General features: G+C 40.4%; 1 protein-coding gene and 1 pseudogene across 5 annotated transcripts in view; one reads left to right on the top strand and one right to left on the bottom strand.

Moving 5' to 3' along the window:
• The window catches only part of SGCG (sarcoglycan gamma), a 119500-nt gene that overhangs the window by 92389 nt on the left and 9348 nt on the right, over positions 1-17763 (top strand). The window lies entirely within an intron of this gene.
• Positions 14831-17748, bottom strand: LOC308243292 (succinate dehydrogenase [ubiquinone] cytochrome b small subunit, mitochondrial-like; annotated as a pseudogene). Its single transcript has 3 exons — positions 17731-17748; positions 16956-17301; positions 14831-14959 (listed from the first exon to the last, which is right to left on the bottom strand). The product of its transcript is annotated as a succinate dehydrogenase [ubiquinone] cytochrome b small subunit, mitochondrial-like (transcript).

Genomic DNA, 17763 nt, shown 5'->3' with positions numbered 1-17763 from the left:
CAAGTGAGGAAAAAAATTTAAAAAATAGTTTCTTAAGTAAAAGATGAAAAAATAAAAATGTGCAGTAGTGAAGGTCATTCACTTCCTCTACTGTTCTGTTTGGCATGCCTGTTTCCTAGTCAGGACAGTATTGAAGTTCCCTGCATGCCACTGCTTCTCTGTGTTGTAAGCCACAGTCCTGATTTTCCAGCAGGTGGTATTTCTTTGTTTCTTAGACTCCTTTATTTGTGTTTACACAAGAGTCAATTTGTGATTCATCCCCTGGGTAGCAGTGTTTCTGGATTGACCTCTGGGGATATAAATCCTCTCTAGCCAGTATTTAGATTTTGTTTTCCCTGTCGGACTTAATACTGGTTTGGGAGAATGGACTGCCCCAGAGCTGGTTCTCTTATTATTACTGCCTCCTCTGATCCCCAGGTTCCACAAAAACAACTTTCCCTTTCAGTCTCTTAGAGTGTCCCCAATTGGGTGATCCTATGTACTGGGCTTAGTAATCAAAAACAAGGATTTAAAGAGAAAAAAAGTGCCAGAGTAAGTGTGCGAACTCTCGACTTTTACCCTCTGGTGCTGCGTGCAAGTGTGTGCAGTCTTTTTTTCTCCTGGCACTAAGCCCCCTGCACATTGGTAAAATTTCAGGGTGATTTTTTGCGCCCAGTCCAGGTGTGGGTTGGTTTTTAGAGTTCCCTTCTGCCAGCAGCCCTGTGGATATCCCTTCCACATTCGCAGATCATGCTAGCCCCAATGGCTGCGGGTTTTGTGAGGCGCAGACTTTCCCTGAATCTCTAGATCATGTTCGTGCATTTCTTTCTCCTGCCTGGATTGCAGACCTCACCTTTCCCTAGGCAAAATCTGACCTTTCCATGAGAAGGTGTTTGTGCTGCTTGAGATCCGGTGTTCCTTGGTTCACAGCTGGTCCCTCGGTGTTGATGACAGCCACTCTCCCCTTCAAGATGGGAGGTCTCTGCGGCAGGGCTGGTCACACCAGGAGAGATTTCAGTAGCAGGGGAGGCTGCCTGGTCAGGGGAGCCTGGTCTGGCAGTCCCTTGGAGTATAGCTGTCCCTCACCCACAAATATACACTCCTCGTACGTCCACACACTCTCCTTTCGTTCTCTCACTCACACACTATCTTGCAGTCTGCCTTCCTGTTGGCAGCCATCTTCCTCCTTCCTGTATCTTTTTATTTCCTTCACCCATTTTGCCATCCCACACTCCCTTCCCTCTTGCAACTACCAATCTGTTCTCTGTATCTATAAATTCAGTTTTTTTGTTTGCTTGTTTAGATTCCACATATAAGTGAGATCAATGTATTTGTCTTTCTCTATCTGACATTTCACTTAGCATAATGGCCTCAAGGTCCAGCTATGTTGTTGCAAATGGCAAGATTTTCTTCTTTTTTTAAGGCTGAATAGTATTCCACATCACATCTCCTTTATCCATTCATCTATAGCAACTCTTGAGAAAAACAAACAATATCCCATGGAGTGGGCATCTGCAAAATACTTTGGGCATATTTACTCTTTCAGGCAAATAAGAAAAAATAATTTGAATTTGTTGACTTTCTTCATGACATTTCTTTGGAAAGTCTTTGGTATCCTCATAGAAGAATGAAATACTTCTCACAAATCTTTACCCACTCTTTTCTTCCACCACATTGTTACCCTTTATCTCTCTCCACTGGTGTAACCCAAAAGCTTATCATAAATTTCTCTATCATCCGCACAATATTAAACATGACTTTTGCAAAAGAACCTTCTTCCAAGTCTCTTTTGTTCCCATTTTGTGGGGTACTTGGGTTCCTTATATTTTTACAAAAAACATTTCTTTATTTGAAATAAATATAAAGAGGGGTTCTGCTATGATTCATTTTTAGGACTGAAAAGAAGAAATTTTATTTTTAAAACTGTTCACAACATGTTCTAAATTTACTTGCTGAGCTTCTGTAAAGACTAGAAGACATACAAAGGCAAACACTAGTTTAATCCATCCCAGAACATTTTTTGTTTTAATTCTCACCTGAGGATATGTTTATTGATTTTTTTTAAAGAGAGAAAGGGAGAGAGAGAGAGAGAGACAGAAAGGGGTGGGGGGAGAAAGAGAGCGAGAGAAAGAGAGAGATAGAGACAGAGACAGAGACATTGGTTGCATCTGCCCTGACTGGGGATCAAATCAGCAACCTAGGTATGTGCCCTGACAGGGAATTGAACCCAAAACTTTTTTGGCATACAGGATAGCTTTTATATACTGTTATGAAAACCAATAGCAATTTTATTTTCTCATGTATTGTTACCAATACTCATAAATGAAAAAAAAAATAATGTTTCCTCACTTAAGAAATACACTCAAAAAAAGAAAAAGAAATACACTCAACTCTAACATGAAGTTTTGTATCATATATAATTCCTAACAAAACAAACGATAAAACATAACCTATGTTGCAGCCTACTATAAGGCAGTAGGGTCTTTTTCTTACTAAAATAAAAGACACTAGGAAATTGAGTATTGCCTAGTAAAAAAAAAAAGTGGCCAGGTTTCCCAGGTCTTTTAGTTATCAGAAATCACTGTTGTGCAGTACAGAGAATATTGGCTTTGAAGATCTAGCTTCTAGTCCCATCTGAACAATTACTAGCTGCATGACCACAGGCAATTTACTTATTCTGCTTTGGTTGTTTTAAAAGTGGATTTATAATGTCAACTGTACTAGTGTTGCTGGATTAATGTATGCAAAGGACAGCAAAAGTCTTAGTAGAGTATTATTGCACTGCAGGGTAATAAAATATGTAGGACAAATAGCCTAAGAAACAGTTTAGTTTGCTTCAAACCCAAGCCATCCTACATAAGACACCAGTGAAGTGAACTTTTTCCCAGCCCAGAGCTCCTTCCAAGCCATGGCATCAATTAGTAGAACTGGTGAGAAAAATCAATAAGCAGTTATTTATTACCTACATGCATATACCAGAATTACCTCTAGGGCTTGTTAAAATATATATTGCTGGGCTTCAACCCCAGAGTTTCTGATTCAGTAGGTCTGAAATGGGACATGAGATTCTGCCTTTCTTAGCTGATGCTGTAGTGCCAAGGACCACATGCTGAGAACCTCTGTCCTACACTAATTTGACTAGAGTCAGTGAGAGATGCTACATGTTAGCAATATATAGACACACTATGTGGCACATACATTTAAGTTACCCTTTTTAAAGATGTCATATTCTTCTTCTCTTTCATTGGTTTATTTATTTTTTTTGTCTCAAGCACAAATTTCTTCCAAACTCCTCTTCCCGCCAGTGAAACTAATCAGATCAAATATATTGCATCTGAAACTACTACTAGTATATATTTTCCTTGTCATTTATACCATTGAGTGTTGAGTGTATGAACAGTAAAATTCTGACCTAGAATTTAACTCTTGTTAGTTTTCCAACTTATGATGAAAGAAATGTGAGAAATCCCACAATTCTGCAATTCTAACTTCTTTCCTTGTTTTTTCTCTATCCACGGATCCATATATATTACCTAGTTCTCAACCATAACACTGTGGATTTTTTAAAAATCCTCACCCAAGGATATGTTTATTGATTTTTAGAGAGATAAGGGAGAGATAGAGATAGAGATAGATGATAGATAGATAGATAGATAGATAGATAGATAGATAGATAGATAGAGAAATATCAGTTGGTTGCCTCTCATACATGCCCCAACTGGGAATCGAACCCGCAACCTTTTTGGTGTACCAGATGTTGGCTCCAACCAAATGAATCATCTGACCAGAGCTCAACCTTAACACTATTAACATTATGGGCTGAGGAATATTTTTGGTGTGAGTAGGGAGCAGTGCAGGACATTTAGCAACATCCCTGACCTTTATCCATAGGTTCAGTAGCATTCCTCCCTCCCACTCCCTCATGAGCTGTGACAACAAAAATGGCTCCATGCATTGCCAAAAGTTATTTTTAGAGGGTATGAGGGAAGAGATAAAATCACCTCTAGTTGAGAACCACTGGTCTGCCCTAAACTTATACTATTTATCTAGAATTTATTAACATTTATTTAATGTTTACAATGTGTTAGTAAGCTAAATATCTATAGTACAAAATAAGACATGTTCCCTTTTAGGTGATGTGTATATTTCAGCTGATAAGTAAACCATTAATTTGTTAGACACAATCTTCTAAAGACTATAATAGGTGTTTGGGCTAAGGGCTACAGGAAGAGCCTGAAGAAAGGGATGTTGTGTTGGAGCGTGATGGAGAGACAACAGTAGCTTAGAGAAGTTTTCTCCAGGAAAGATAAATTTGAGCTGGTCTTTGAAAGTAGGTGAGTGTAGACCTTGAGTGAGTCTTTTGCCCTTTAGTGTTTCATAGGACCCCTTCAAGCATCTTTACCCAGTGATTTCTTATTGAATGGATGACATTGTACAGAATCAAATAAAGCAAATAAAAATTGATTGTGAAATTAAATTTCAAGTCTTGCTAAAGGAGCAGGATTTTGAGAGTCAAAATGATGTAGAAATACTGGACACTAACAAACCCAGTAACAAAAGAAGACCTGAAAAGTCAGACTTGCCAGCAACTGCAGAAATGAAAATGAACAAAAATGATGACCTGATAGGAACTTCAAAGATCAATAATTTTACTATCATAAGATTAAAATATTCATCCTCGGGAAGACTGACAATTCCCTCAATTTGACTATTCTTATGGCTTTATTGCAAATGTTAGATATTAGGTGAATAATGTCATATTGTATCACTGTGATAGGCAGAATTCTAAAGATGACCCCCAATGACCTTTGCTCTTGTAAAATTCCCTCATCTCCGCATCTAGATGGAATCTGTAAATATGATGATATATAATTCTAATGATTCCATTATTTATATGGCAAAGGGGAAATTATCTGGGTAGGCCTAATCTAATCTCAAGAGATCTCTATAACAGAGAGTTTTCTTTGGCTGGTAGTAGAAGGGGAAGTCAGAGAAATTGAAAGTGCAAGAAGGATTTGTTGCTCTGTTGTTATATGAAGATGGAGGTGACCATGTGATAGGAATTTGGTGGCTTCTAGAAGCTTAGAGAGACCCTTGTCTGACAGCAAGAAAACAGGACCTCTGCCATAAAATCATTAGGAACTGTGGCTTGCCAGCAACCTGACTAAGTTTGGAAGCAGATTCTTGCCCAGAGCCTCCAGAAAGAGTTCTGCCTGGTTGACAACTGGATTTTGGCTTTATGAAACCCAAGCATAAACACTAAACAAACCCACTGGGCAGGACTTTTGACCTACAGAAGTGAAAGCTCACAGATGACTATTGTTTTAAGCTGCTGAGTTTGTCATAATTTATATCATAGAAATAGAAAACTAATACAGCCATTACACAATTTCAACTGTGTTGGAAAAATTGCACCATAAACGAAACTTGATTCTTTATTTCATACTAGAGGCCCGGTGCATGACATTTGTGCACAGGTAGGGTCCCTAGGCCTGGCTGGCAATCAGGGCCAATCTGTGGGGCAACTGGTAGGGCAATCGTGGGGCGGCGGGGGGGCGGGGGGGAGCCTGCTGGCACCCACCTTGGCTGGCCTGGGACCTGTGGGCTGGGGGAAGCTCCTGCATTGAGCATCTACCCCCTGGTGGTCAGTGCACATCATAGCAACCGGTCATTCCACCATTTGATTGATTTGCATATTAGGCTTTTATTATATAGGATGATTTTATAGCTGTTACAATGATGACTAAGGTCTGTGAAATATGAAATACAATAAGAATATTTTCAGCCCTAGCTGGTTTAGCTCAGTGGATAGAGCATCAGCCAGTGGACTGAAGGGTCCCAGATTCGATTCCGGTCCAGGGCACATGCCCAGGTTGTGGGCTCGATCCCCAGTGGGGGGCGTGCAGGAGGCAGCCAATCAATGATTCTCATCATTGATGTTTCTATCTTTCTCTCCCTCTCTCTTCCTCTCTGAAATCAATAAAAATATATATTTTAAATTTTTTTTCACAAACTTTAATTTTTCTTTTATTTTTTTAAATTGTGATGAAAAATATATAACACTAGAGGCCCAGTGCATGAAATTCGTTCACTGCAGGGTGGGGGCATGTCCCTCAGCCCAGCCTGCACCCTCTCCAATCTGGGACCCCTTGGGGGATGTCCAACTGTGAGATCGGGCCTAAACCAGCAGTTGGACATACCTCTCACAATCCGGGACTGCTGGCTCCCAACCGCTCGCCTGCCTGCCAGCCTGATCACCCCCTAGCCACTCCCCTGCCAGCCTAATTGACACCTAACTACACCCCTGCCAGCCTGATTGCCCCTAACTGCCCTCCACTGCCAGTCTGGTTGCCCCCAACTGTCCTCCCCTGCCGGCCTGATCAACCCTAACTGCCCTCCCCTGCAGGCCTGGTCCCCCCCCAACTGCCCTCCCTCCCCTGCAGGCCTGGTTCCCCCCCAACTGCCCTCCCTCCCCTGCAGGCCCAGTCACCCCCAGCTGCCCTCCCCTGCAGGCCCGGTTGCCCCCAGCTGCCCTCCCCTGCTGGCCTGATTGCCCATAACTACCCTCCCCTGCTGGCCATCTTGTGGGAGCCATCTTTGACCACATGGGGGTGGCCATCTTGTGGGAGAGCATGAGGGTCAATTTGCATATTACCTTTTTATTATATAGGATACAATTTTCCAATTTCTTTTCAATTATAGTTCACATTCAATATTATTCTGTATTAGTTTCAGGTGTACAATATAGTGGTTAGACAATCATATACTTTACAGAGTGATCCCCTGATATTTCAAGTACCTGCCCTGGCCTGTACATAGCTATTACAATATTATTATTTTTAAAAATTCTTTATTGATTGAAGTATTACATATGATAAACTTTAATTTTTCAAAGTAAATTCCAACTAAAGCTTTTTTTCCACCACTAACTGTAAAAGCTTGGTTCCTGTTTTAAATGGACTGAATCCAAGTAACCTTTCGAGTTTATTGGATCAGACAAGGAAAGAAGAGTGATAAGAGAAGAAACAGACAGCCAGCTTCACTCTGGGGAATGGGAAAGAGAATTAAATGCTTTTTTTCACTTTTCTCCCCTCTGGTTACTTGAACAACTGCCCCAAGCATGGAATTTAAGGGGAGAAATGAAGTGGCTCTTTCTTTAAGGTGGTACACTCCAAATTTCTGACTTGCATTAAATTCTGATCTTGACTCAGATAAAGAACTGTTTTCTTGCTATTACCTTTGTCTTAAGTACTCAAAGAATAAGATGAAATATCTAACTCTTAAGCCATTTTTATACAGACTTTAGTTAACTGGGAAACTGAAGAATCATTTTTAAATAAAAATTATGGAGATTAAACAATTTGACCAAGTTAGAAATTGACCTAGGCTTTTAAGCAGTCTTATTTTCCTTCCTATAAATAGAATTGGTCACCAAGTAACCAAAATTAGCATGCCTGTTTTACTAACCCCAGTTACAGAACACATTATTGAAATAGCATCTGAATGTCATCTTAAAAAAAAAAATTCTATTTCATTGCCAGGACTCACTTCTGGCAGATGATAAATTGTTAGTTTGGCTGCCCCAAATGTATTTTAGTTCCTTGGCAATTATTTGCTAGGCTGGGTCCATTCCCCAATATTTAGTAAGAGAAATAGGATCCTGTAATAGGATCCATTTTCTTATCACTAATGAAGAAAACAAGATCTAGGGATAAGCCAGTCAATTTATTTTTACCCTTCTGTCAAGCTAAGCAGGATTACATAAAGTGAAAAGTGATGGGGTAGAAATGCTTAAATCACCCTCAAAGCCATTGACAAAAAAGGAGTTGGAAAATAGAATTTAACAACTGAAGACATAAACATAAACAAAGATGATAAGTCCAGGTACCTTAAAAAGACACGAAGGCAGATATCTAGAAGGTGCTTATAAGTCACCATATATTCAGTACATGCATCTCTGAACATTTTTTGATGAAGCTCTATGGAAAGTTGATGGCCTGGTCCATCAGTTAAAAATCTTTCAGCTGAAAGGAATAAAAGACCAAATTAAAAGTGGCTTAAACTATAAGGACATAATTATCTCATATGAGAAGTCTGGAGGTAAGCTAGGTTGACTAATTCAGTGGCCCAGTAATATTTCACTCCAGCTTTGCTTCTATTCAAATATGTTGACATTCCCCTTTTAGTTGCATAATAGTTCCATCAATTCCAAGCATCATTTCCCTGTGCAATGACTTCCAGCAAGAGAACCCTGATGGCCTTTAGTGATCTGGCTTCTTTAAGTTAACCTTCCAGACAAAATTCACCTCATATTAAATTACTTGCATTGCTCTTATAAGTGGCAGTTAACTATAATTTATTTTTTAACCCAATCTAATAAACTTTTATTTTTAGTGAGGAGTTTAAGACATTCACATTTGTTTTGATAATTGTTCTCTTTGGGTTTATCTGGGTCATATTATTTCATAATTTTTATCTTTTAGTCTTATTAAATTTGAGTCTGAAATAAACCTGGTGTAACAGGAGATACAAAGAGACCAGATTATTCAGGGACTTGTAGGCCAAAATAAGAGGCTAGATTTTGTTTTAGGGCAAAGGCAAGACATTGGATTGTTTGGAACATGGTACTCCTTGGCTTGTTATATATTTCAAGATCAATATGACTATTGCAAGGGAGAATATATTGTTTAGAGGAAAGAATGGAAGCAGTAAGATCCAATGGGAGATATAGTACAGGCAACAAATGATGTTGACCTGGCCTAGATGGTCATAGAGGGAAGCTAATGACTCCAAACTAAGAATTAACATATAGAGACACATAAATCAAATGGGTGTCAGGCATCCAGGGAGGAAATCAAAGATGAAAAGATTATATTTCGATCTGGATGATGTCATTACTCTCTGGGTAATGGAGATGACTGAGGAGGAGAAGAATACATTTGTAAGGCAGAGAGAACTAACAGTTAATGTTTTAGATATATAAATTGAAGATATCTGTGAATGAGCCAAGTGAATATATTAAGCCTGCTATTGGATAAGTGAGGTACCTATTGTTCAGAGCAGCAATCTAGAATAGAGATACACATGAGGACATCATCAATCAAGTGAACTCAGAGATGCCAACATTAGAGCCCATGTAAAGGGAGAGTAGACACCAACAGAGAGTTTTTGACAGATAATATGTTGGGAGGGATGTCACAATGGACTTTTTCCTAGTACCAAGAGAAACACTGTGTTCCCAGAATTTGAGATCTAGGAAAGGTGAGGACCCTTGGATTTATTATCATGATGTCATTATTATATTAACAAGAGCATTTTCATTGGAGTTTAAGCAAAGGACAGTTTGTGCTGGTGGCAGAGTGAATAGAATAGGAGGCAGTACAGACATTATGTGGAAGTTTGACTATAAAGAGGAGCAACAGAATTTTTTTCCCTATTTAAAATACCCATTTTAGTTTATAAATACTCAATGGATATGTGGAATTAATCTTAATAAATAGTTATTAGTGTAAATACAAAAATCAAATATATGTCTGGGTATATATTATTCATTGTTTGAACAGAGGTATTAATATTGAACTCTGTGCATTTCTGTAACTGAAGAATCCAGGAGTTGCAGTATGTTAGAAAGAATGGAGCAACTGGGAACAATTTCCCTTCCAGTTTTTGGGCTCTGTCCATGACCTCCATAATTTCTGGGCTCTACCCCATGAATTTTTCACTGTTTCACCACTATTTCAATCCATCTTGTACCAAAATCTGACTAAAGTTCCTCACATGAGTATCATTCATCATAAATTGTTGTAGGATCCAGAAAAGAATGGCGTCATTCAAATACTACTGATAGTAGAAATGACCACATCATTTACCATGTCTGATCTTGGTGATATATTCTTAAAAATGGTTAATATTATAAGCCTGGGCTTTTTTTGGTCTGTTTTATCACACTTTCTTGTGTATATAATATTCATACAGGGTCATATTAGACAAGGTCATTTTACTACATGATTTATGTGACAAAATTTTATGGTGGAATTTTTCCCCTTCCTATAATTTATATAATTTCAAATAATATGCTCTATTTTCCAAAAGGAGCAGATGTTACATCACTTATATTTTTATATATAGTCTTGGTTGGGGATATTAAATATGAGTAAAAACATAAAGCAATATAATTAATTGAAGATCAACAATCATTTACTGAGAAATATTTTCTGAAACCATTTAGGAAACATCAATTTTATTATCCTCCTATCTAATAAAAGAGTAATATGCAAATTGACCATCACTCCAACACACAAGATGGCTGCCCTCATGTGGTCAAAGATGGCTGCCCCCATGTGGACACAAGATGGCTGCCACAAGATGGCCATCAGGGGAGGGCAGTTGGGAGGGACCAGGCCTGCAAGGGAGGGCAGTTGGGGGTGACCAGGATGGCAGAGGAGGGAAGCTGTGGGTGACCGGGCCTGCAGGGAAGGGCAGTTGTGGGCGATCAGGCCAGCAGGGGAAGGCAGTTGGGAGGGACCAGGGGCAAACAGGCTGGCAGGGGAGCAGTTAGGCATCAATCAGGCTGGCAGGGGAGTGGTTAGGGGGTGATCAGGCTGGCAGGCAGAAGTGGTTAGGGGCAATCAGGAAGGCAGGCAGGCGAACAGTTGGGAGCCAGCAGTCCTGGATTGTGAGAGGGATGTCCGATTGCCTGGTGGGATCGGGCCTAAATGGGCAGTTGGACATCCCTCGAGAGGTCCCAGATTAGAGAGGGTGCAGGCTGGGCTGACGGACACACACCCCTGTGCATGAATTTCTTGCACCGGGCCTCTAGTATGTAAATAAGTTCCAAGGCATATTTACTTTGAGGCTAGAGTAATGACATAATCAAGTTCATATAATCTGGGCATTTACAATTTCAATGATAGAGAAATTGCTCCTCTTAATAGAAGATAATGCATATTAGTTTGTAGACTTTATGTCTGCCAACAGTACATTGTCATTATTAGGTCACTTTATCATTGACTCTGGTCATTAGAAGGTAATTGGAATGCATTTAAATTTAATTATGGAGTTATATTTTCTTGTAAATAGTCCCACTGGCACTATTAGAATAATTATACTTCTTAGAGGAAAAAGAATTGAAGCTGTGTTAAAATAAAAATAAAAATTTAAATCAAAATACATTATAGTTTCTTTGTTTTAGAAAGGATGCTTAAAATAGTCTTCCTTTACATAATGGTCACCATTATCATTGAGGTTTGCTTAGATGGTATTTATTTTTTACTTCAGAGAAGAAAGGAGAGGAAGAGAGAGAGATAGAAACATTAATGATGAGAGAATCATTGATCAGCTGCCTTCTGCATGCCCCACACCAGGGATTGAACTTGCAATCCTGCATGTGCCCTGACTGGGAATTGAACCATGCCTTCCTGGTTCATAGGTTGACACTCAACCACTGAGCCATGCCAGCCAGGCATTTAGGTGGTATTTTAAGGAGTGTGTTATATTATAGCATGTATGAGGATCTGTTCTTACCCGAATATAATTTGCATTAATTATAATATTATTTTCATACAATGTTAACCTTCACTTTTGTGTTCCTTTATTTCAGCTGATTACAGTTTTTCATTTTTTTGCTAATTTAATTCTATTTTACTTATTTGCCACATACTTTTATTTCTTGAATGAGAATGTGTGTATTTGTTATGTTTTTATATTTAAACAAAATTACTAGAGAAGCAGTAATTATGACAAAACTAATACAGGTAGTATTGTTGTGAAGAAAATGTGAACTGTTAAATCAGGAAAGACTGCTGACAAGACCTTTGCTCAACTTGGTATGTAGGAAACTTTCACCAGGTTTTCAATGGTAAGTATCAAAACTAGTACATGAGTAAATTAAAAAATAAACATTTTAATCATTTTCAGTATTCCCTAAAGAGGAAATTCTGCACAATGTGAAAATATCTGCTGAACTCTTTTTGGGACTAAGAGGGAGAGGAACAAGTTTTTTGCAGCTGCAGACCCTAAGTCTAGAGAGGGACCTAAACCAGGGGCAGATCCTAAAACAGGGGTGGGGTCTAAGCCAGGGGTGAACCCTAAGAATGAGGCATAGTTCAGGAAAGGCACAGGGACCTAGGTAAATCATGATGAGTATATATAGGCAAAGTGGTGTTACTTAAATCTGTGTGTATGCCTACAATATCCTATACTAGAGGCCTTGTGCTTGAAATTTGTGCATGGGGGGAGGGGTCCCTCAGCCCAGCCTGCACCCTTTCCAATCTGGGACCCCTCGAGGGATGTCTGATTGTGGGATCGGGCCTAAACTGGCAGTCAGACAACCCTCTTGCAATCCGGGACTGCTGTTTCCTAACTGCTCACCTGCCTGCCTGCCTGATCACCCCTAACCACTCTGCATTCCTGCCTGATTGCCCCTAACTGCTCCTCTGCCAGCCTGACCACCCCTAACTGCTTTCCCCTGTTGGCCTGATTGCCTCTAACTGCCTCTGCCTTGGCCTCGCCACTGTGGCATTGTCTGGAAGGACATCTGGTCTATCTGGTTTAATTAGCATATTGCCCTTTTATTAGTATACATAATAAAAGGGTGATATGAAAATAGATAGCATATTACCCTTTTATTAGTATAGGTAATAAAAGGGTAATGTGCAAATAGACCAAATGGCAGAACAACAGAACAACCAATCAAAGTGTAATATGCTAATGATATGCTAAGGCTGCTCAACCGCTCACTATGACGTGCACTGACCACCAGGGAGCAGACAGTCAACTGGTCGACCAGTTGCTATGACGTGCACTGACCACTGGAGGAAGATGCTCCGACTGGTAGGTTAGCTTGCTGCTGGGGTCCGGCTGATGGGGACTGAGCGAAATGGGCTGGACATGCCCTAGAGCCCTCCTACGGTCCCTCCCCAGCCTGATCATGCACCGGTGGGGTCCCTCAGCCTGACCTGTGCCCTCTCACAATCTGGGACCCCTTGGGGAGTGTTGGAGTGCCGGTTTCAGTCCCATCCTGCAGCCCACTCCCCTTGGCAGGGCGCCAGACACAGGGCTCATGGCTGGGAAGCACTGCTGCGGCAGCACAAGCCTCTCCTGATCAGGACTGATTGGTCGCAAGCCTGCAGCAGGCACAGTGGGGCCAGGATGAGTGGGAGCAGCAGGTAGGAGCTGCAGGCGGCGTTGGACTGCAGGTTTCGGCCCAATCCCTGCAGGCCACCCAGAGGGACCCCACCAGGCCTCTAGTTTTAAATATTCTTTATTTTTCTAGTAATTGGATTATTCACTCATTCCTATACACTGGTCACATTTTCCTGCTCCTGCACTACTACTTTTCTTGAAAATTATTGTCCATCACCTCCATATAGTTACATATGTCTATTTATTTTAAAGTTCAGGGCAATTGCATTTTACTATAGAAAGTCTTCCCTGCCTTAAAGTAATATTCCCCTGCTGATGACACCCAAAATAACTTAGTTGCACACTCCTACTGACACATTACTTTCTATTATATAGTATTTGTTAATTATGTATGATAAACCCTATAGCATATAGATTAAAAGTGTGGGTTTTGAATTCAAATCACAATCCTGCCCTTAAATTGTGTAACTTTAGGAAACTTAATTAACCTTTCTGTTCCTCAATTTCCTCCTCAGTAAAATAATCTCACCTGCCCTGTAAAGTTCTGAATATTAAACCAATTAGGTATATCAAAGAACATGTCATTGTCATCTTTGCATATCTTCACCTCCACTCACACCATGTCTTGTGTATAATTCGATTCTCAGACTAGTGAAACAACAGGGAAGATACTGACTCCTAGAAATTAGAAAGTCAATTTTCAATATTTAAAATTTTTGATTTTTCTCTAATTTCTTGATGTGCTTTATTATCTGAACAAAGGGGGAAAGTTTCAAACATTAAATGCTGGCTAAGCTGATGTAGTCTTTACTTATGAGTTACTTAGAGGCCCAGCACACGAAAACGTGCGTGGGTAGGGACCCGAGGCCTAGCCTGTGATCAGGCCCATCTTCTGCCCACTCGCCAGTCCCTGGTCCCGCCAGCACTCCATTCCCCTCACCAGCCCCAAGTCCCGCCCTGCCTCCGCTGCTAGCCACCTGGTTCCCCTCGCTGGCCCTCTTCCCACCCCACCGCCTCCACAAGCCACCCGGCCCTGGGTCCCGCCCTGCTGCCCTTGCCAGCTAGCCGGTTCCCCTCGCCGGCCCCGGGTCCCACCCCGGCTCTGCCGCCAGCCACGCGGTTCCCCTTGCCAGCCCCAGGTCCTGCCCCGCTGTCGCCGCCAGTCACCGGATTCCCCTCGCTGGCCCTTGTCCCGCCTCGCCACCTCCGCCAGCCACCCAGTTCCCCTCGCTGGCCCCCCACCTCATAGTGACTGGTTGAGCAGTCGTTCCAGTCATTATGCTTACGGTCATTGGCTTTTTATTATATAGGATAGTTTTTCCCTTTCTCCATAACTCCCAAGGCAAATATAGATGTTTGATTAGGTATTGATAGTAATAAAGCTTAATTCCCTTTAAGAGTTTGGTAAATTAAAATGTGAAAGCTCATATATAATGTTCAGTTATATTGTGAGTCTCGTGAGAAACTGGAGGACAACCTCATTCACTCGCCAGAATGTGGAACTAACTCAATCTCACAATTTCTTGGATATAATTCCTCTTAAACCTTTTCCTCACAGATTAAATTCTAAAACTAGCCAGGTGATTAGAAAAGGTTTATCTCACCAGTGGACTTCTCTGTTATTTTCTTCTTATTGTGAGATAAATGGCATGACAGAGCAGAGACAAAGAGGTGTACAATCAATATTCCAGGTATTAAGTCCAGAAAGTCAGAGCTTCCACAGCATGGCAACAGCTTTGCAGATGCCCACATTGTGATAGTTGAAATAACAAAGCCCAGTAAAGGTGAAAGCTGAGAGTGCCAAAAGGCCTGCCTTGGGAGCTTTTTGCAATGCATCCTTTTTTATTTTATTTTATTTTATTATTTTATTTTATTTTATTTTATTTTCCATTTTTTTATTAAGGTATTACATGTGTACATATCTTCCCATTGCCCCCCCACCTCACTCCCATGCATGCCCTCACCCCCCAATGTCTTGTGTCCATTGGTTATGCATATATGCATGCATACAAGTCCTTCGGTTGAACTCTTATCTCCCCCACCTCTCCCTAACCTTCCCCCTGTAATTTGACAGTTTGATGCTTTACTGCCTTTGTATCTATCTTTTTGTTCATCAGTTTATAATGTTCTTTATTATCCACAAATGAGTGAGGTCATGTGGTATTTTTCTTTCATTGACTGGCTTATTTCACTTAGCATAATGCTCTCCAGTTCCATCCAGGTTGCTGCAAGTGGTAAGAATTCCTTCTTTTTTATGGCAGCATAGTATTCCATTGTGTAGATGTACCATAGTTTTCTGATCCAGTCATCTGCTGACAGGCACCTAGGCTGTTTCCAAATCTTAGCTATGGTGAATTGTGCTGCTCTGAACACAGGGGTGCATATATCCTTTCTGATTCGTGTTTCTAGTTTCTTAGGATATATTCCTAGAAGTGGGATTACTGGGTCAAATGGGAGTTCCATTTTTAGTTTTTTGAGGAAACTCCATACTGTTCTCCACAGTGGCTGCACCAGTCTACATTCCCACCAGCAGTGCACAAGGGTTCCCTTTTCTCTGCATCCTCGCCAGCACTTGTCGTTTGTTGATTTGTTGATGATAGCCATTCTGACAGGTGTGAGATGGTACCGCATTGTTGTTTTGATTCGCATCTCTCAGATAATTAGTGACTTTGAGCATGTTTTCATATGTCTCTTGGCCTTCCTTCTGTCTTCTTTCGAAAAGATTCTATTTAGGTCCATTGCCCATTTTTTATTGGATCATTTATCTTCCTTTTATTAAGTTGTATAAGTTCCCTGTAGATGTTGGAGATTAAACCTTTATCAGTGATAACATTTGCAAATATGCTCTCCTATACAGTGGGCTTTCTTGTTGTTTTGTTGAATAAGGACAATTCGTGGATGACATGATACTGTACATAGAAAACCCTAAAGACTCCATCAAAAAATTATTAGACTTAATAAATGAATTCAGCAATGTAGCAGGATACAAAATTAACGCCAAGAAATCTATGTCATTTCTATACACCAACAATGAACTTACAGAAAGAGAGACTGAGAAAACAATCCCATTTACCATTGCACCAAAAATATTAAGATACCTAGGAATAAACTTAACTAAGGAGGTAAAAGACCTCTACTCAGAAAACTACAAGACATTGAAAAAAGAGATAGAGGAAGACATAAATAGATGGAAGAGCATACCGTGTTCATGGATTGGTAGAATCAACATCATTAAAATGTCCATACTACCCAAAGCAATCTATAGATTCAATGCACTCTCTATTAAAATACCAATGGCATATTTCACAGACCTAGAAAGAACTCTCCAAAAATTCATCTGGAATGAAAAAAGACCCCGAATAGCCACAGCAATCCTGAGAAAGAAGAACAAAGTAGGTGGGATCTCAATACCAGATTTCAAGCTGTATTACAAAGCCACTGTTCTCAAAACAGCCTGATACTGGCACAAGAACAGGCGTATTGACCAATGGAATAGAATAGAGAACCCAGATATCGACCCAAACCACTATGCTCAATTAATATTTGACAAAGGAGGCAAGAGCATACAGTGGAGTTAAGACAGTCTCTTCAACAAATGGTGTTGGGAAAATTGGACAGATAGATGCAAAAAAATGAAACTAGACCACCAACTTACACCATACACAAAAATAAACTCAAAATGTATAAAGGACTTAAACATAAGACGGGAAACCATAAAAATACTAGAAGAATCCACAGGCAGATAAATCTCAGACATATGCCGAAGTAATTTCTTCACTGATACCACTACTAGGGCAATGGAAACTAAAGAGAAAATAAACAAATGGGACTACAGCAATGCATCCTTTGAACATAGTAACAACTTGCCCGAGGCCCCATGACCATGGAGAGCAAGGACCACAGCCAGGGAGTAGTCCATCACAAAGGAAGGATTCAAATACACAGCTGGAAGTAGGCCCAGGAGCAAAACACTGATAACCCTCTCACCAGTCCAGTGAAGAGATGCATCCTTGGAACCAGAAGGTGGCTGGGTGACAGGTGAATGTGCTGTATTCCACACCATCCTGGGGTAGGTTGGTCTTGGAGAAATGCTGAGATTTGAGCAAGTCAGACCTCCCCCACAGGGGTTCAAAGAAAGAGAGCTCTGCCTCCTTGGGCACTGCAGAGGACACCCAGCCTCTATACACTCACCATCTCTCTCCTGAAGGCTCAAGGTCCTGGAGGATATGTTTTTATTGATTTTAGAGAGAGGAAGGAAGGGGGGGAGAGATAGAGATAGAGACAGAGATAAAGATAGAGATAGAGATAGAGATAGAGATAGAGATAGAGATAGAGATAGAGAGAAACATTGATTGGTTGTTTCTCATACATATCCCAACTGGGGATCAAAACCACAACCTATATGTGTGCCCTGACTAGGAATCAAACCCAAAACCTTTCGTTGTATGTGGAAATGCTCCAACCAATTGAGCCAACTGGCCAAAACATGCCTATTCTTTTTTTTTCCTGCAATTCAAACATCTGCACAAATTCAGCAACAAAGATCAGAAACTACTTGTGCTTTTGTATATAGTCTAAATATTCTGTTTGATGTGTCACTAATTTTACTTTTGTAAGATGATGCATCTTTGTTATTTGTTT

The sequence above is a fragment of the Plecotus auritus genome, assembly GCF_963455305.1.
Source record: "Plecotus auritus genome assembly, chromosome: 3".
Classification (NCBI taxonomy): domain Eukaryota; kingdom Metazoa; phylum Chordata; class Mammalia; order Chiroptera; family Vespertilionidae; genus Plecotus; species Plecotus auritus.
Note: the sequence above shows the minus strand (reverse complement) of the source record. Positions and strands in the feature narration are given on the sequence as shown.